Raw genomic sequence first — 21604 nt, 5'->3', positions numbered from 1 at the left:
CTGGCGTGCGCTGGCGCACAAAATATTACATCCAGCGCACAAGTTTCACGTCACAGCGCACGGCGGGCAGGGCGGCGAGAGGAGAATCGGGCGAGTTGGCTCATAACTTGCTGGCGCCCGATATTTTTAGCGCACAGCGAAAAAAATTTTGCTCACAACACCCGCCCGCTTAGAGGGAGCACTGTTTGTAACCATGAACATGTTTCAAGTTTATTAAACTTAGGTTTATATACCTTAGGTTTATTAACCTTAGGTTTATATACCGCATCATCTCCACAATCATAGAGCTCGGCACGGTTTACAGGAGTTGAGAGAGAAAGGAACTCCATGAAGGTTAAAGGGTATAGAGAAAGGGTGATTGGGGGGCTTACGATGCCAGAGATAGGGTAAGTATTACATTAAAAATCTGTATTTCCCGCCTTTTCAAAATCACAAAGCGGCTTTACAATAAAAAGCAAAACTAGGGTAATACAAACACATTAAAATTAAAATCTTATTAATATCCAATAAAGACAAGTACAAAGTCTCACAAACCAAACTGACACGAAAGGAAAAGGGTAGAACTACAATAAGTTGAGAGAAAAGAACAATTAAGGAAAAAACAAAAGGTATTGGCTGCTAAATTTATTTTTTTTTTTTTCTGAGCTGCTATAATTTCACTCAGACACCAAAATAGGAGTAGTCCAAGGGTATCAGATGCCTTATTTGACCCTTTAGCCTTGCGTGTCTCCCCACCTAAAGATTGCAACATCACTCCTTCCCCTTCCAACCTCCCCACCAAGGTGGCTAATATTTCCCCTTCTTACACTCCCCTTACTTCAAGGTAGCCAGGGTGAAGGGTAGCATGCATGGCTCTAGAGAATGTAAGAGCATTCCCCCTACCACTACTTTCCTCCTATCTCCCTACACACTGGCCCCAAGTTTGAAGATGATTGGGTGTTGTGCGGGCCTGTAAATATAGGCACACAGTGAAGTACTGCTATTTTCCAACCTCTCCAACAGTAAGTCTACCTTGGGAGCGGGGGGAGAAAGTACTTCAGCTCAGGTCTGTACTTACAGGGTCCCCACAACACCCACTCTTCTTTAAACTTGGGGCCAGTGTGGAAGGTGGTGGGGGATAGGGAAAGGTTCTTGTGCACTCCAGAGCCATGTCATACCACCACTCCAAATTCTGCCACCCTAAGTAAAGACCTAGTCCACCATGTGGCAAGACCAACCCTGCACCAGATTTAAATCTCCCTACTTCCATGAAAAGTGCTTCGTAAAAACATATTTTTTGTGGTTATATAGGGCTCTTTTTATAAGAGCAGCACTTATATACTTGTTTGCTTTTAGATGTGCCATTGTCGCCCATTGCTGCATTCCATTACCCAGAATGGCTGCTGTTTGAAAAAAGCATTTTTCAGAATTATTTTTGGGGCCCATAATCAGAAAACAGAGACGTCCAAAAAGCATCCTAAATCAGCACTTGAATGTCCTAATCTCCAGGACATCCAAGTGCCGATAATCAAAACTGACTTTCTGTATGTCTAGTGAGGTGTTCCAGCCTCTAAGTTCAGAGCACAAGATGGGCGTGCTGGAGGCGTGTTAAGGGCAGTCTTTGGGCAATCTCAAGGGCGGGTTAAACATGGACATCTTGCATCAAACATTTTGCAAGACATCCTGGAAAGAACTTATACTTTGTAACTAGACCTGTTTTAGAAGAGTCTAGGTGCCACAAACGTGTCCATACTGACCACTGCATGCATCAAGGTAAGACAACCCCACACTCCTCCAGTGCTCACGGACCCCCTCACATCCACAAAGATCAGAATACAAACCTACATACTTGTCTCCAGAACATCAGCACCTGGTATAGGAAAGCCTAGTAGAGATGCACACAGATGTCTTAAGTAGCCTGGTGGTTGGGCTAGTGAACCATAGAGAAGGAGTAGCAAGTTCCATAAGCCACTCTAGCCACTACATTCATGGTAGAAAATGTGAGCCCACCAAAACCCTACTCTACTGCCATATAGGTGCCACCTACAGCCATAAGAGCTATTGGAATTGTAGACAGGTGGTTATAGTGGGTTTTGGGGGGGCTCACTATAACCTATAAGGGAGTTCTGGTGAGATGTTTATCTGGCACCCTTTATGTGAAGTTCACAGCAGTGCCTTCTAAGGTGCCCCACTGCTCTGTTTCCATGTTTGAGTCGCCAGTCTATTACAGGACTGGCCCCTTCCACATCCAAATGGTCTTGTTTTGGGCATTTGGGACTTGGACAAAATTTGGGATGAAAATGTGGCAATAATGAATGAAGTATAGAAAACATCCAGAAACTGATTCTAATAATGCGGCTCCTTTGACATCCCTGTCTCCTTTTGGCCATCTCTGCCTTTTCTTCTTAATATTGAATATCAGCATCTGATGATTACTTGATGCCAGATGATCATCCACTATAATATGAAAAGCTATCTCCTCATTTGTTAGCGCTAGGTCCATTATAGCTTCATCTTGTGTAGGTTCCATTGCCAACTGCTGGAACAGTTCACCCTGCAGAGAATCCATGATCTGGACAACACTCCCACAGGGTTGTTTCATTCAGCATCAAGCATGTTGAAATCACCTATTACTAACAATTCCTCTTTCATAGCTATATTGTGAATGTTTTCAATTAAATTTACTACTACAATTCCTATGAGAAAAGCCTGTGTATAATAGCAGTGTAAACTGATGTTGTGTTCCTTCTTTCCAGAGTAACTCACAGTACTGCCTCAACCCCTAAGTCCTGCAATAATGCCTTCCCACCCTCTCCTTCCTGAAGTGTTGCAAAGGGAACATGAAGAGATGTTTCAAGATCATTATCTTCATCTTCTCTTTATATATATCCAACAAAAAAAATTATAAGAAGAAAAAAAAAGAAAGTATAGTAGATGTGGCTCTCAATGATCATTCAGAGAAGAATAAATGGGTTCCTGATGGTGATACTGCTTTAACTAGATAATGACGACAGAAAAGCTATTCCCAGAATAGAAATACATCTCTGGTTTTGGCAAGTAATTTTTTTTTTCCTAATACAAAGTTTAGATGCACTAGTGAAATCAGTAGGAGGAGCATTCTATTAATTTATAGTATAGAGAATAGATGTCTCTTATGGAGCTCCTGGTGGACTCATGGGAGTACATATGACAAGTAACTACAATAAATAACAGGAAAAGTTCCAACAAGAGGAACTATGGGTGACTTAATGCAATGGAAAAAAAGCAGGTCAGATGTTTTGAAATGCTAAATAAAAACAAATCCTTTCTTAAATATAAGACGTGATACTTTATTGTTGTGGCCTATTTTGCAGCTTTATTTTATTTTATTTTATTTTATTAATGGAGATCAGAAGCATAGCTGTGAAATTAATTTCTGAGGTTCATAAGATGTCTGTGATTTTTAATTGGACTCTTCAGATGATTATTTTTATTTTTTTTTAATTGGAGGGAATGAACAAGATGTCTACCTAGTGTGATAAATTAACAATAGATGAGGAGAGAAGAAAATCAAGACAGACTTGCTGGGCATTGCATGCTAAGGTTGGGAACAGTTGTTACAGGTTTTCCAAACCCATGATACAATCATTTAAAACAGGGGTGTCCAACCTTTTGGCTTCCCTGGGCCGCATTGGCCGAAAAACATGTTTCTGGGGCTGCACAAATGCGCAAATGCTGCAGCAAGACAGAGGAGGGAGCCGGCAAGACGGTAAACACTGCATCGCCCTTGACCGGGGCCGCACAAAATACTTCATGGGGCCGCATGCAGCCCTTGGGCCACAGGTTGGACACCCCTGATGTAAAACAAACAACAACAACAAAAAGCAGTTTTTCATTCTGATAAAATATAACTGGCACCTACTTATTTCTATTGACTGTACTTGTGTGCATATGCCAGTTATAGTCTTGGAGGGAACAGGGGATAGTTGCTTAAAGATACATTAATAGAAGTGATGGTTGCATAGGTAGTAAAGTAGACTGTAGAATGGGAGGGGGTTTATGGCCATGTAGGTTAAAAGAATTGAAAAACATAATGGGCAGTTTTTCCAGTAAGATTTGTATAAATGATAACAAATATACAAGATTTCAAATCTGAATAAAATAGTTGAATAGTGTTAGAGCAGGGTTTCAGGGCAAGGCCCCTTCCTCAGGAACCGAGCAGGATCCGATATCACAACCACAGGTCAGTGAAATTCCGGGCAGGCAAGGCAGAGGGGATTTCACTGACCTGTGGTTGTGATATCTGATCCTGCTCGGTTCCTGAGGAAGGGGCCTTGCCCTGAAACCCTGCTGGGTTGAGCCGTGTGTAAATGGGACTTTATCCTCTTTGACCTATGAACAAAAGGACCTGGCCACATCCGATACTACTTAGCAACAGGACTATGGATGCAGCTAAGTACTCAGAGTTTTATTGATTGTTTGTTTTTTTTTAATTTGGTCTCTGGTCAGTGGATGCAGGCATTCAGGCCATTACTGCTGAGAGCGCTGGAAGCTGAGCAAGGTAATGAGATAGAAATGGTGGATTGTGATGAAGCTGTTCAGCCAAGCCAGTCAGCTCCTGAGGCAGGAAGAGCCAATGGACATTTTAGAACAACCTGAGTTTGAAGATATGGATGTAAGTTAAACTGACATGTTTTTGATGAAAAGGAACTGTTTATTTGCTGGTTTGACCTTGGGACTGAAAGCCAGAGAAATTATCAGTATTTAAAGGCTGCTGGTGTGGGGTGAACCTCAGAACAGAAAAGGACTATTTCTGTGTGGGGTTTCCCCCTCCCCCTTTTTGACTTTTAGAAAGAAAAGCAGGTTATGTAGACTGCCTTACTATAGCAATGCTGAACCAAGAGGCAGCACTCCAAAGAAACTTCTGATTTTGAAACTTCAGGGTTTTTTTTTTCTATCCCCTTTTTACTACAAGTACCTCATTATTTATATAGGAATTGTTTTGGGGAGAATCTGCTATTCATCTAAGGCAGGGCTCTCCAAAGTCCCTCCTTGAGGGCTGAATCCAATCGGGTTTTCAGGATTTCCCCAATGAATATGCATGAGATCTATGTTCATGCACTGCTTTCAATGCATATTCATTGGGGAAATCCTGAAAACCCGACTGGATTCAGCCCTCAAGGAGGGACTTTGGGGACCCCTGATCTAACGGTTGGGATTGTAGGTGCTTGGAAAAGCTATTTCCTTAGGTGGATTCAACAATTCTCTCTCCAGCTCCTAGGAGTTGGTGGTTAGCTTGATTGAGAACAAGCAGGCTGAGTGAAGACTGGAGGAGAGCCATCTGGACTATGTTCAATGCTCTGTGGCCTTATGGTTTTCCTTTGGGGAATATTATGGGAATTTCTCAATGATATTTAAGTGGAAGGCATAGTAATGGGCATGAAGACACAGCAGCTAGGAGCGCTGCACTGAAGCCATGAAAGTGAGCCCTGGAGTTTTGGGGAACTAGGAGGCAATTGAACTGATTTTGTTTTGTTGATTTTTGTTATGTTTTCCCGATTGTACATGCTTGAGAGAAGCCAATGAACTGTACAAGCCTTTCCTGAAACAAGTTGTGTGGAAGTAATTGCTTTGGTCTTGGACTGAATTCTTGATTGTTTTGAACACTACCAGGATTTTTGAGGGCAGGATAAATGACAACAATACCGTGCCTGTTGTTTTTGGAACTTTGCATGAATTAATATTATCATCGTTGTAGGGCTCTCCCTCCTAGAAAGCATGCCAGAACTTTTTTTTTTAAGTTCAAATAGTTTTATTGAAATTTCACAAAAGTAGAATAAACTGTGAACAACAAGATCAATCATCCAAAAATGGCAAAGCAACCGTATAGACTAATACATAGTAAGTATTCTGAAATGAAACATTGCAATGCGCAACCTAATAATAGTAATAGCAACATAACATGTAACTAAAGAAGAAAATGAAGGAGAAAAATAATAAAAATAAGAAATAAGGGGACTGCTTGGCTATTATGTGCATGGTGCATCATCAATTCGTAAGCATACTTTAATTTGAATTAAATCCATATCAATCAATACAATAGTCCAGGAACGGTTGCCAGATAGTGTTTGTTTTATGCAAAGATCCCTTCCTTTCAGCTGCCACTAATTCAAACTTAGCTGTGAGACATGCTTGATTCCACCACGCTGCATAGGATAAGGTAGATGAAGACTTCCAGTTTGATAATATCTGTTTAATAGCAATGGACAGTAAAGCTTTGAGCAATTTGGCTTGCGGTTCAACAAGAGGAGTCTGAAGTCCATGAAGGCCATACATCACTATTGCCGGTGTGATGGGTTCCGAAATGTGTAGTACGGCACTGATAGTACGCCAAATTTGAGACCAATAATGTCTTATGATGTCACATTGAAAGATCATATGATCTAAAGTTCCAGGTGAAGAGCGACAAGACCAGCATTTACCATCCATTAAACTGTCTTGGTGTGCAATCTTGGCAAGTTTTATTGGGGTCCAAAATGCCTTATGTATAAGGGAAAAAAGAGATTGAGTAATAGCAGATGAGGCAAGTGCTGAGTGGGACATTTTCCAAATGTCGTTCCAGTCTCTGACGTCAAGTTCAAGTCCTGTGTCTGTACTCCAGAGAGAATAAAGAGTAGTGAGTGAGAAAGTGTCATGTTTTCTCATAATTTTATACCATTGCGATGATTCGTGTCTGGCATGAGAGATCTGATCGCACAATATCAAAATGTTAGGGAGTTCATCTGTAACAGGTTGTTGCTTCAGGTGTGCCGTAATGGCAGATTTTAGTTGTATCCATTTGAAGAAATGTGATTTTGGCAAGTTGCAATTCTCCGCCAACCTCTGAAAAGGGGTCCAGGTAGAGTTTGAGTAGAGATGACACAATCGGTGTATTCCTTTAGTTTTCCATACAGAATTATAGGTCGGTGCATTTTGAATGCAAATTTTATTATTTCCCCAGATAGGTATTTGCGTAGTTTCACTCCATTTTGGTGAGAGCATAGCATCCACGTGTCGAATAGCTGTACATGTGGATGCAAGAATTGGTTGCATTTGCAAGAGATCCGACTGTCCAATGAAAGGTAGATCCTCTAAAGGTATGGTTGTAGATAGAGAGCGTTCCAGCAGTAGCCAGCGAGGCGTAGAGCTATCATCAGTGGTATGGAGCCATCTAGAACCTTGTCGAAGCAAGAAGGCGATGTGGTAGTTTTTAAAATTAGGAAAGTTCACATCACCTGATTCTTTGTCATTCCTCAACTTTTGTAGGCTTATACGTGATGGTTTGTTATTCCAGAGGAAAGTAGTGAGAATTTTGTCCAATTTGGCATAGAATGAAGGTTTCATCAATACCGGTAACATACTGAGGGTATAATTGATGACAGGAGAGATCATCATTTTGACTGTATCCAGTCTGCCCCACCAGGATAATTTCAGTGGGGACCAAGATGACGTTAACTGTCGAACTGAATCAAGAACATGATCCGTATTATGTACCGAGGTCTCATCTAAATCCGGTGCAAAGTAAAGTCCAAGGTACTTCAATTTATTGGGCGACCATAAAAGTCCAAGCTCTTTAATGGATTGGCAGACTTCCGGACAGTTCAAAGGCATCACCTCTGATTTAGAAAGGTTCAATTTGTATCCAGAGTGAATAGAGTATGTTGATAGTATTTGGAGCAATGGAGAAATGGAATCAGGAGTGAGGTACAGCAAGACATCGTCTGCATATGCTGAGAGTTTGATGTCCACACCAGCATATGAGAATCCCTGGATGTGGGGTGACGTACGAATTGCAATCAGGAGGGGTTCCAATGCTAAGTTAAAGAGTAAGGGAGATAGAGGACACCCCTGACGTGTGCCTCTACTAGGTTTAAAGGGCAAGGAAAAATATTGATTAGCATAAATTTTGTTAGTCGGTGATGTGTACAGTACTTTTACCATATTTATAAATATAGGGGACATTCCAAACCAAGATAGGACAGTAAACAAATATGGCCATTCCACCCGATCGAATGCTTTTTCTGCATCCAATCCGACTGCAACTACAGGATAATCAATAAGTTTGGCAAGTGAAATTACATGAGCAAAAGTTCTTGTGTTATCACTAGATAATCGATTGGCCATAAAGCCAGTTTGATCTGGATTAATCAATTTAGGTAAGATCAGTTGCAGCCGATTGGCCAAGATTTTAGCATATATTTTAGCATCTGAGTTAATCAGGGATAAAGGCCTGTAGTTGTTTACTTTAAGCGGATCTTTATTTGGTTTGGCCAATACAATAGTAGTGGCCTCAGTGAAAGAGCCCCTAATATCTCCAATGTTTTGCAAATATCGGAAAAACTCCAATAGGTAGGGAGAGAGCCATTTTCAAAACACTTGATAAAATTCAGTTGGTAGGCCATCTGGACCAGGTGCTTTCTTAGTGGACATAAGATTCATAGCTTCATCGATTTCCTCTATAGTAAAATCAGCATCTAACCCAATATTATCTGTTTCATGCAATATATTGTGAGTGAGGCCCTCAAGAAAAGGGATAGATGTACTGTCTGGTTGAATTTCGGACGTGTACAAGGTTGAGTAAAAGCTATGAAATTGTGTTAGGATCTCATCTGGCCCAGTAACTAAAGTGTCAGTATCAGTAAGAATGGCAGACATTGTAGTCTTATTCCTCTTCCCTTTTAGATAGGAAGCAAGATGTTGGCCACATTTATTGCTATCAGAATAGTATTTAGCAGAGGTCATATATACTTGTGATGCAGCTGTTTTACTAAGGCAAGTGTTATATTGGAATCTAAGATGTTGAAGTTTCTTCAAAGTTTGCATGTCAGTAGGATTTGTTTGATGTAGTGTCTCTAAGTGTTTAAGTTTAGATTCATAAGTGTCTAATTCCTGTTTGTTAACTTTCTTTAAGTGAGCATTATAAGAAATAATGGTTCCCCTTATGTACGCTTTAAACACATCCCACACTGATATCCAGTTACTGTCTTGGGGTGAGTTGAAAGCGAAATATTCCTGTATTGCAGTCGTTACATGGGTGCGGAAATTCTGATCCTGTAGAAGGGAGGAATTTAATCTCCATGTGCTTTGTGGAGAAGTAGCAGGTAGGGTGTCCAGTGACAGTAGGACAGCCGCATGATCAGACACACTGATTGATTTGATTTCAGAGTGAATAACTGATTTGACTAAAGAAGGGTCTATCAAGAAATAGTCAATCCTAATATACGAGGAATGAGGTGCAGAGAAAAATGTATAGTCTCTGTCTTCTAAGTGAGTTATGCGCCATGGATCAGATAGGCGAAATTGGGCAATGATATCTTGAAGACATAACCATGTTTTTGATTTTTTGTGTTTATATACGGATTTTCTATCCTTTGAGGGATCAATAATCAGGTTAAAGTCTCCTCCTAGCACGAAGGGGGTATCCTGATAGCCATTAAGCTGATCAGCTAAAGCAGTGAAAAAAGAGCAGTCTTCTGTATTTGGACCATATAAGTTTAATAGATATAAATTGTGGGCGTTAATACATATTTTTGTGGACACCCATCTTCCCTGGTTGTCAGTAGTATGAGAGAGAAGTTTTATGTGATTTACATTTCTAATAAAAGTAAGAACACCATTCTTTTTGTCAATGGCAGGTAAGAATAAAGGCGGATGTGCCCAGGGGAGAGATAGTTTGGAAGAGGAAACAGCGTCTAAATGTGTTTCTTGGAGAAATATTACATCTGCGGACAGAGAGGAAATGTAGTTTAGAATTTTCCTGGATTTGATGGGATTATTTAATCCTTTTGCATTTAGAGTAGCACATGTAATAGGCATATATTATAGAGATATATAGGATCAGGTAAGTCTGTAATATCACACATGTATAACCATAAGCATACAAACCATGTACTAGCAATGATATTATATAGAATAGCCAAGCAGTCAAAATAAAAAAGAAAGAAACAAAAAATAAAAGTCATGTAAAGTGAGAAACTGGACAATTTACCACGGGTCAGTGAGCCAGGTGGAACTCCAAAGCAGCACTGCCCAGCAGAATCAAATATCCTTCAATATGTTGAACCCCTGCAATATAAAGGCACAGTATTATAACAAAAGACCAACTGTTTGATATGCTGTAATTTTCCTGTATAGTAGGAAAAAGCTGTTAGCATGTAGTAATGAAGACAGAGATTAAGCCATTAGTGAAAAAGTCAGGTACAATCAATTGTACTCGGGCTCAGAGTTTCCAAGTATTCAGCCAATTCTGTAGGATTGGTAAAGTCTTTCGTGTGATTGTTATATGTAACCCTCAGGCGAGCCGGGTACATCATGCCAAATCTCGCTCCCAGTTGTTTCAGCTTAGGGCGGTATTCCAAAAGCTGCTTTCTTAGTTTGGCTGTTTGCTTTGCTGGTCTGGTACAAATAAGAGTGTGTCACCCTCAAATTTGATCGGCGCCTTAGCACGTGCTTGCTGCATGATCTCCATAACTTGTGTATATCTCAAGAGTCGCACTACCGTCGGTCTGGGATATTGCCCTGCTCTATTAGGTAGCGAGTTAGAGGGGACCCGGTGTGCCCTATCAATTTCGAATGGGAGATCAAATTTAAGATCAAGCAGTTTGGGCAAATTGGTTTGTAGAAATTCAGACATATTGCGCCCCTCACGGGATTCTGGGATCCCGAGTATTCTAAAATTATTCCTCCTGGAGCGGTTACTATAATCCTCAATCAGCGTTTCTAATTGCTCTACACGTTTTGTGTATCTGAGCAGCTCTTTTACATTATTTTCAGCTACAGACAGCCTAGTGTCTGTAGCCTGTACCTGGAGCTGTAGCTTTGCAAGTTCCTATTTAAAGGTGGCAATCTCCTCTTTTATTTCATCATTGTCGGCCTTAACTTCCGACCGCATGGCTCTGATTTCATCCAGGATGGTCTGGGTTGAGGCCTCCTCCGTTTTGGATGATGACGTTTTTTGCGGCGATACAGGGTCCGTGTTTCTTCTTTTTCCGGGCTTAGTAGAAGCCATCGCGCTTGAGACGCAATTTATCACCGCGTGTGCCGAATTTGGAGACTTAAATCATGCAGGGGGATCGATACACAGAGTGATTCTGCAGGAGCTGTGTTGCTAAGCTTCCACCATAGATCGTGCTCACTAGCGCCCCCCAATGCCAGAACTTTTAATACACCAGGTGAGGTCACCGGCCTATGCACCAGGACCGGCTGTGCAATCATATTGTCTTCTCCAGTACTAAGGCAGCCATAGTAGAATTACAGGGTTACAAGAGGTACTCATATTCCTAGCACAAAAGTTCAGAATAATTACTGTCTGAGTGATTTTCTGTTTTATATTTGCACCTACAGAATTTCTTGGGGGTCATTGTTGTGAATGGGAACTAGAAGAGCTGTCTATGGGGTGGAGTTAGAGAAAGAATAAAAGAACTGAGCACTATTTGAGCGAAGTCTCTGGCTGCCTGGCCCCTAAGTACTAAAGGGGAATCCCAGACTTAGGAAAGTAGACCTCTGAAAATGAGAGCTGGTTTTGCCTCTGCTAGGGAGCAAAGATAGTAAAGGAGATAGGAGCTGGTTTAATCAAGCTGAGGAGGGCTAAGTATACCAGAAGGGTTTAACTTGGTAGAAAAGGACACCCCCAATGGGAGTGAGTGAGTGGGGAGGAGCCCCGCTTCTGGCATAACCCTTGGTATTTATCATAGCTGCTGATCTGAGATGGGATGTACTTACAGCTGTCTTACCTGGATATGAATTTTGCCTGTGTAAACTGTAAATATTAATCTTCCCCCCTCACCCCCCCCAAGTTGAAGCAGTAATGCATATGTTCAAGTTCACCTGCTGTATCTAATTTATTTTGAGAGCTGGTTGCTGAGAGAATAAGGGTGGGATACACCTTGGCTGGTCTGTTCCCTTCAAAAAAGACTTTCGGCCTCTTTTACAAAACTGCGCTAGCGGCTGCTGCGCGACAACAGCCCCGAAGCCCTTTAAATCTCTATGGGCTTCGGGGCCGTTAGCGCAGCGCCGCCGCTAGCACGGCTTTGTAAAAGAGGCTGTTTGTTTTGTAATACCAAGCCTCAACCTTGCCATTGAGAGCTTTGTTGGGAGCTTGGACCAACAGTCTTCCGGGGCTAGGGTAACATTATATATATGGGGGGGAGGGGTTCTTCACAAAGTTTATGCACTTTCAGATTTTTGCGAGAAATAGTTGGGGTGGGGAAAAATTGTAAGGGTGTAGCGTAAAATCTCATGTGACTAGTCAGTCAGGCAAAACAGGGTGATTATGTGGAAAAGCGATGTAATTTGCTTTTGAGATATTTAATAAATAGTGTTTTAAAAAAGTGCGGAAACCTTTTGAAGATCCCTCGTATAATGATGTCTACATGTGGTTGTCGAGAAGCATTCTGATTTATTCCCATTTTTATTGTGAGAGTTACTAATTAACATAAGCGGTTTATAGGATCTACTATATAAAGACAAACTGCAGACCTCACAGCATAAGAAAGCCACAGCATGAATGTTGAAACATCAGTTCTACCTGACAAGACGTAGCAAGACCCGGAAACCTGCAACAAGCTCTTTCCCATGTTTTTTGCATTTTTATTTTGTTATCCTGGGCTGTGTTTTTGTGCCAAAATGCTGCCATCTTGAATTTTCAACCCATTTATAAAAGCCGCTATTTTCCTCAGAAACACCTCAATTTTGATTAAAATTGACAGGTATGAGCTCCTCAGGTTGTTTTACCCCTAGAACAAAAATGACAGCTGCTCCAGAACACTATCATGTTCCTTTATGACAGGGGTACCCAAAAGGTCGATCGTGATTGACTCGCGTTGCCTTTGCATTCCCCGATACCATAACAGGCCAGCAGCGACTACAGAAGTGCCTGGCAAGCCAGCCTCCCTCCCCCACCCTTCCCCCCCCCCCCACCGACGTCAGAATTGACGTCGGGGGGAAGGCTGTTAGCCTGTTGCAGCCCGGATGGTGGCTTGGGGAGAAAAAAGGGGAGACAGAAAGACAGGGAGGCAGAACGGGGAGACAGAAAGAAAGAAAGGGGGCAGGGAGACAGAAAGCAAAGAGAAAGGAAGAAAGGGGGAAGGGAGACAGAAAGGGGAGTGGGGCAGGGAGAGAGGAAGGAAAAGGGTGAGGGAATGGAGTGTGGCTGGGGGCAGGCAGGGAGAGAGGAAGAAAAAGTTGGACTCATGGAAGGACAGAGATGTTGGTTGGGGAATGGAATGAGATCTGGAGAAGACGAAGCATGCAGAAGGCAGAAAGGAGGGAAGAAATATTGCATGCACAGTCAGAAGAAGAAAGTGCAACCAGAGACTCATGAAATCACCAGACAAAGGTAAGAAAAATGATTCTATTTTCAATTTAGTGATCAAAATGTGTCCATTTTGAGAATTTATATCTGCTGTCTATATTTTGCACTATGGCTCCCTTTTACTAAACTGCAGTAGTGGATTTTAGTGCAGGGAGCCTATGAGCGTCTAGAGCAGCGCGGGGCATTCAGCACAGCTCACTGCGCTAAAAACTGCTATCATAGTTTAGTAAAAAGGGAGGGGGTATATTTGCCTATTTTTGTATAGTTGTTACTGAGGTGACATTGCATATTTTAAAGTCATCTGCCTTGACCTCTTTGAAAAAAAACCCCAAATATAAATGATAGTTAACATTTTCTGTGCGTACAGTGTGCTTTGTGTTTTTTTAAAATTTTATTGTTGGTAGATCATTTTGTCTTGGTCATTTTAAAAGTAGCTCGCAAGCCAAAAAAGTGTGGGCACCCCTGCTTTATGATATCAGATCTACCAATCAAGTTACCCTACAGCATCATTGGCTAGTTATAAATTATAGAATAAAATTTAAGGTTGGTTCTGGAATTCAAGGCCACATGCATACTTTCTTACTTGATGGGCTCAGGCCTCTGTATACCACCTTTCTCATTTACTGATCAGCTCCTTGTAATTCCTCCTACTCAATTGAGCTTATCTGGAGTCAACTCGTGTCTTGGCTTTTTACATCCTTGTTTCTCTATTATGTAGTTCGCGCCTGAAATATCCTTGCCTCGACACATTATTACCTAAATTTAAATCAGACCTTAAGACTCTTTTTCCAGTGGGTGTTTGAGTGCTGACATCCTCTGAGTGAGTTTGGAAAACTGATGTTTCTTTTTCCTTTGCTTCTATTCTCATTATCTGGTGTTTTTATTTTAATAAGATTATAAACTGCTATGAATGTGGACTATTAAGGTTGCTAATAAAGATAAACCGCCACATCAGTTTCCGGTGGTTGAATCTTTGCTGAATTGTGCCAGGAAGCATAAGATACACACCTTTGCCCCCATGTGGTGTGAATGCTACCCATTTGATTGTTTCAGTAGGAGGTATAATTAGAATGTTATGCTCCAGTTCTGCATAGCATCCTACCAGACTTCTTGGTTCGGCACTTACACTCAATTCTAGAAAGGGCACAGAGGTTCATTGAGACTTTCTGCCTCAAGAGGATCAATGTGAATACTGTTCACTGCTGGTTAAAGGCAAAAAAAAAAAGTGTGTGGGGGATGCATCTTCTGTGCTCAGCTTACAATAATTTGTTGGGGGAGGGGCGGAAGCAACTTCTCTGCTCAGTTTACAATAATTTGGTGGGGGAGAGAGGCCGGGGTGTGTGTGGGGGAAACAACTTCTCTGCTCAGCAAGAGCTTCTGCAATGATATTAGAAAAGTACACATTGTCATGGCCATCTAGTTTTTATGAAGATGTACTTTAGAAAAGTCACTGGCATGTTTTTGAGAGAGTCATAGAGGCTGTGGAAGTCCTCGAAGATGATCATATGACCCTGCAATGTTAGGAAGCAATTCTTCTACCTAAACATAGGCTCCAAGGCCCGGATTCTATAAACGGCGTCCGATTGTAGGCAGCCAACTGCTGCCTAAACAGACAATTGGGACGAACGTTTTCTAAAAAAAACCTCCAGAGACAGGGCGCTTCTGAGAGCCTAGGGAGGCACGTAAGCCCACCGAAGCTTGCCTAAGGCTAGGCGTGTATATGGCTTGGCACAGAAATAGCCTTAGGCAAACCTAGGCAGCCTTATGTGTCTCACTAGGCCAGCGGTAGATGCATACAATGCTGGCCTACATTGTAAGCGGATGTGGACGCTGAGCTTATCCCATGGGAAGTGGCCCAGAATGCACTGGGGATGGGCCTAAGATTCGGTTGGCCCAGGTGCCTAAGGACCCTCCTACAGGAGGGGCCTTAAGTGCCTAGACCAATCAGGCCCTTAGGCCCCTCCCAGGTACATCCCATGATGCACTAGGAAGGGACAAGCCTGCAATTGCAGTGGAGGTGGCCCTGCTGGCTGGACGCAAGTAGGAGCCATCCGTCTGGCCATCGATTACAGGTTAGAGGGGTCCTGGTGGGAATTCTTCATGGGGGTGGGGACGGGTTAGCACTATGCATATTGTGGCAGGGAGATCCCTTACCACGATAAGCTCAGCGGCAGCCCAATTCTCTAACTGGCATCTATAACATGGACGTTGGTTAGAGAATCAGGTTCTTAGGCGTGATTCTCAAAAACTGCTTAGGTGGCTTCTGAGACTGGGTGTCCTATACAGAATCTGGGCCCCAGTGTCTAACCTATTCCCCTTCCTTCCTCTCCCCCCCCCTTTAAGAAAGGCCTCAGGCTTGACTATGAAGGTGGGATCTCCCAGTTGAAATCAAGGTGCTCATAGTATATTTTTTGACATGATCCAGACCAGTGTTTCTCAACCTGCGGTATGCATAACCCAGGGAGTATGCGGGCCACCTCTTGGGGGGTACGTGGGCTGGCTGCCTTCGCTGTGGCTTCCTCCCTGCCCCACTGCCGAAGCCAACCCTGCCACCCGACATGCACCTTTCCCAGCTCCTGCCGCCGCAACAGCCACTCACTATGCTCCGTTCCCATCCCCCCTGCCGCTGCAACAGGAAAAGGTCAGGCAAGTGCAGTGACTGCACGTGGCCAGCCTACAAGTCTTCTCTGATGTCAATTCTGGCTTCATGCTGTCTGACCCATTTCTGTTGTGGTGGCAGCAGGGGGTGGGTGGGAATTGTACATGTTGGGTGGCTGTTGCGGCGGTGGTAGGGGTAGGAATGGGAATGAAGCATGTCAAGTGGCAGGGTCGGCTTTGGCAGTGGGGCATGGAGAAAGCGGCAGTGGCTTCATTGGAGGGGGAAGGCAGGGAGATAGGAAGAAAAAGTTGTATTCATGGAGGGACAGACAGATGTTGGTTGGAGAATGGAATGAGGTCTGGAGGAGACGAAGCATGCAGGAGGCAGAAAAGGGAAGAAATATTGGATGCGCAGTCAGAAGGAAGTGCAATCAGAATAATGAAATCAACAGACAACAAAGGTAGGAAAAATTATTTTATTTTCAAATTAGTGATCAAAATGTGTCAGTTTTGAGAATTTATATCTGCTGTCTATATTTGCACTATATCTGTCTAATTTTCAAAAGTTGTTACTGAAGTGACATGGCATATTTTAAAGTCATCTGCCTTGACCTCTTTGAAAAAAAACCCTAATATAAATGATAATTAACATTTTCTCTGCGTACAGTGTGCTTTGTGTTTTTATAATTTTGTGGTTTACCATTATCTAATATAATAAAATGGTAAGCTGCGCATGCGCAGTTCCTAAGTGTGCGCCGCTTTTCTGTGAGCTGTAGCGACACATAGGAAGTACGCATGCGTGGCTTACAGTTCTTTGAAAGACGTGGTGGTGGCTACTTTCACGATCCCCGCCTGCGTCGGACTTCCGACGCAGGTGGGGATCATGAGAGGAGCCACCGCCGTGTCTTTCAACTAAAAAAAAAAAAAAGTCAAAATGGATGTCGGCGGCTGCAGACTGCGGCACCTGTAGCCCGCCGCGGCTGAGCATGGAAACGGGCCGAAGTTTTTTTCAACTTCACAGACGCTGCAGCGGCTCCTCTCACGAGCCGCTCCTGCGTCGGAGAAGGCGGCGATCGTCAGAGGAGCCGCCGGGAAGTTAGACTGCTGGAAGCTCGGCCTGTTAGGTCCGTGTGCAGGCTCCTCTCGCGGTTAATGGAGGGAGAGGGAATGCTGCGGCTGCTGCACAGGGAAGTAGAGAAGGAGATAGGGAGAAAGGGACCGGTCTGATGTCGCCCTCGCCTTCTGTTTTGCTGAAAAATCCACCACCCTCGGCTGCGATTCAGAAACATTCCGCCGGGGGGGGGAGGGGGGAGAACCGCGGCAGATTGAAAGCAGGAAGGGGAGCCACGGACAATGTTCCTGAATCACAGCTGAGGCCAGCGGATTTTTCAGCGACACAGAAGGTGAAGGCAATATCGGAATGGAATGGAGAGAAGAGGGAGAACATGTTGGGCCTAGGAAATTCCCTGGATTAACTTTTTTTTAATTTTTATAAAGTGTAAAGGGGGAGAGTATTAAAAGAAGTGCCAGACTGGGTATGGGGGACAGCTTATGGGGCCAGGAACAGAGGAGGGAGAGAGATGGTAGCTAATGGTCTGAAGGGAGAGAAGCTGGATCTGGGGAAAGAGATACTTGAAGGGAGGACTATTGGGGAGAGATGGTGGACCTGGGGGAGGGAAGTTGGACCTAGGGATGGAAGGGAGGGAGAAATGTTAGGTCTGGGGGTGGAAAGGGGAGAGAGATGCAGCATCTCTTTTTTTCCCTCCATCTTATTGTTCAGCATCAAGGGGGGAAGGAAGAAGAACAACAGAAAATGGAGGAAAAAAGAATCCATGGGAGGGCAGAGAGCTGGGATAAGAAGATGCTAGGGGATGAAGAGAAAGGGACAGGGAGATATAGACTGATCAGTGGAGAGAGGGAGGGGTATTCTGAAAGTGGTGAGCCATTTGTATGAGGTCAAAAGGGAGATGACAAGATGAATGAGAGTATGAAGAGAAACAGAAAGAAACACAGACATATATTCTACCGCCAGCGGGAGGAAGGGAGACTGAAATAAAAGAAGAAAGACACAGGGACAGCGAGAGACACAGAAAGACAGACAGACAAAGGGGGCCAGGGACAGAGACAGACAGAAAGAAAGACAGCCAGCAGGACAGAGAGAGAGACACGGAAATAAAAACAGACAGACAGACATATATTCTAGCACCCGTTAATGTAACAGGCTAAAATACTAGTACATTAATAAGATTATACTGTGTGTATACAGTATGAAAAATAGATGGAAGAAATTGCATTACAATTAGTATTATTATTATGGGGGTGGAGTCAGGGGCAGAGTTTGGACGGGCCTGGGGTGGAGTTTTGAGCTGGTCTGCAACCTCTAGTGGTAGTCTCATGGTATTACCATGAGCATTGCAAGACTGCCGCTATGGAAGTCATGGAAAAAGAGAATATTGCTTTTATCATGTTTGTATGGCTCAGAAAGGGATCAGTGTTGTTGGATTTTAGCTTAATTCAGAGTTGTCTTTTAAGTCGGAGCTTTTGACTGTGATAGTCTTATTTTGCCACAGGCTGCTTCAGGAGGTGGAGCTCACAGAGGGGAAGGGGTAAAAAACGGACCTGACGGACCTCGCAGATCTAAAACCGCATGTCCTTAAAAATCTGAGGTCCATGCTACTTGTAGTTAGTTTCTGGCTCTGACAGACCTCTATGACATTTTGGCGCTGACGGATCCTAATACTTTTCCCTCCCTATACTGAGATGGATCCATCAGTGCTAAATTATCATAGAGGTCTGTCAGAGCCAGAAACTAACTACAAGTGGCATGGACCTCAGATTTTTAAGGACGTGCGGTTTTAGATCCACAAGGTCCGCGTTTTACCCCTTCCCCTCACAGAGCTTTATATGAGGAGTTTTACTGCCTTGTCTTTTTCTTCTCCAAGATACTGTTGACTTAGTCTTTTATAAAAGATTAGCTCATGTTATCTGCAGCAGAGCCAATAACCAGATAACATGCACTAACCTTTAGCAAAAGACCTTCCTAATGTTTGTTTGTACACCTCAGATTCCAATGATAATACTGGTGCCCTAATTAAGAATCTAAAAGCATATGATTGGATTCTGTGGGCTTTGAGGCTTCTTGGTTTTGTTTTGGTTTTTTTTTTTTCATTTTTTGGGAAGTTAATTTTATGACAGATTGGCACAGTTTGGAGATAGCAGGTGGTAAGCATACTGTTTATTGAGTAACACTTGTAAATTTTAAATTACTCAAATTGATTGGATAAATATTTCATTGGGATATTCTAGGGAAGTTTCTAGATACCATAAATCATTGCTTCATAGAGAATATGGTCCAGGAACCCTCCAGAAGGGAAACTACTTTGGGCCCAGTCCTTACTAGTATACAGGACCTGAAACAAGGGGTAACTATGGCGGAGATGCTAAGCAATAAAATTTGTCAGAGTCAAAGTTTTACATAAAGGTGTGGAAAGTAAAAAAATAGGAAGTCCGTTTAAAATGTTCCAATCCTTAATAAAAAAGATTGAATGAAGGCTAAACAATACTCAAGTAAGATGGAAGAGATCATGAACGCCATAAGGGCATCTTTCAGAAAATGGAAAAAACTTTAATGAAGGAAACTGGGATGAGCAAAGCACTGGCATATTAGATGTAAGAGATTAAAGCAGATTAAAAACGACTAAGGGCTAGATTCACAAACCTGACTCTCCGTGGCCGATCCGTGCAGGCCCGACCAATTCACAAAACAAAAATATTAAAATGTGGGCGATCGAAGGAACGCCCCCCCCTTCCGACTGCACGGTTCGCTAATGTGTGATCCTGACGCATGCGCAGACCATCTTCCTTGCCTGTAGATGGTCTGCTCATGCTCTCAGCATTTTTTTTTTTTTTGCAAGCCCTTCATGCCTGGCAGAGCTTTTTTTTCCTGTTTTTTCTACTTCGCGAGCCCATGGTTTTAACCCACTTTAAACCCACGGGTTCAAACCATGGGCTCGCACTGCGGGGAAGGGCAGGCAAGTCGGGGCTGAACAGGGCAGAAGATCAGCTGGAAAGTCGGGGGCTGAGAGCAGGTCATGGCAGAGAGCAGAAGAGCCGGGGAGGCAGAGAGCAGGTCGCAGCAGAGAGCAGAGGCAGAGAGCGGGTTTATTTCAGGGCTACAGGGCTGGCAGGACAGTTGGAAAGGAGGTGAGCGACTGGTCCCCAGCAGTCATTTTTTGTTGATCAGCCAGCCCAGTCAGTGTTTAAGATTTTTGTTTTGTGAATCGCGTCCTGCCTACTTTGCATGCCGTTTCCCTCATTTGCATGCATGGATCGGAATCGGACCGGTACACAGGTTAGTGAATCGGGTCGGAGGGAAATTAGGTCGCAAAGGGTTTGCAAACCGATCGGTACACGATCAGTTTGCTTAGTAAATCTAGCCCTTTGAAAAAAAGCTTGCTGTAGGTTTGTGTGCAAATTTAAATTAATGCTTCAATTAGCACTGATAATTGGTTGCCTATTTATCAGCGCTAATTGGCTTATCAATTAAATTGAACATACAATTTAAGTGCATACCCATATTTGTGCACCATATACAGAATTAGGGTGCTAATGCAAGCATTTTATCTCATTTAATGGGTTCACAAAGTAAGGCGTTTTTTTATACCTTTGGCAATGGAGAGTTAAGTAACTTTCCTAGGTCATAGAGACCTGCAGTGGGAATCAATCCCAGTTCCCCAGGATTGCAGCTCCCTTCACTAACTATTAAATTAGTATCCCACAAATTTTTTGACACCACATTAAACGTGGTGCCGTGGCTGGAGGGCAACCGGAAGTACGTGGATGTCGATGTGATGACATCCATACATGCACGGAGGCCCTCCAGCTGTGGCCCTGAGCCTATTTCTAAGCCGGTAGGGGTTAGTGACAGTAGAGGAGAGACGCCGACGAGGAGGAGAGGTGCCAGCATGTCCTGTAAGCAGTCAGCCAGCGCCTCGCCTCCTTTCTGGCGTCCTGCGGCACACTAGTGTGCCTTACACTGCATTAGATACTCCTGATCCTTGGGGCTTATTTCCAGGGATAACAGTAGATTTCTTCAAGTATTCTTTAATGCAATACCTGGGGGTCAATGGTGGCTCCAGAGATCTCTGGATCAGCTCCCATTGTCTCTGGGTTTTTTTTTCTGATACTCTGCCTCTGAACCCAGGTTCAGGACAAAAAGAGGAAGTGGATGGGGAGAGCTGCATGCTTGAAGGACAAACAATTTCTCAACAGACAAAACAAAACGCACTTGAAAATGCTCGCAACCTTAAATATACCTTCCATTAAAGTTTGAAGGTGGGCTGGTGGGGATGGATGTCATTTGGCACATACTGGTCAGCAGTGTCATTTACCCACATGGGAAGATATTTGGTGGCTGTCCTTTAGCTCATTAGAATCCAAAGTGGCCCCAGCTTAAAAATTAATGAAGATCATTGCCCTAGTAGCAGTTGATGTCCCCTAGTCTTTGCATTTTTTTGAGTTAGTTGGATTAGAAGTAAGTAGGAGAGCAAATGGAAATGGACATTGTATTTTAACAATTGGAAATTCAGCCTGGGGAAACCATAATGCAGGTATAATGACAAATGTCAATGGAATAAAAAGTGAAAAATTAAATGCTGCACCTCTACTGCATTTATTTGCCCTAGGCTTATGGTAGAT

This window comes from Geotrypetes seraphini, chromosome 5, assembly GCF_902459505.1.
Source record: "Geotrypetes seraphini chromosome 5, aGeoSer1.1, whole genome shotgun sequence".
Classification (NCBI taxonomy): domain Eukaryota; kingdom Metazoa; phylum Chordata; class Amphibia; order Gymnophiona; family Dermophiidae; genus Geotrypetes; species Geotrypetes seraphini.
The sequence above is the reverse complement of the archived record's forward strand: the minus strand, read 5'-3'. Positions refer to the sequence as shown.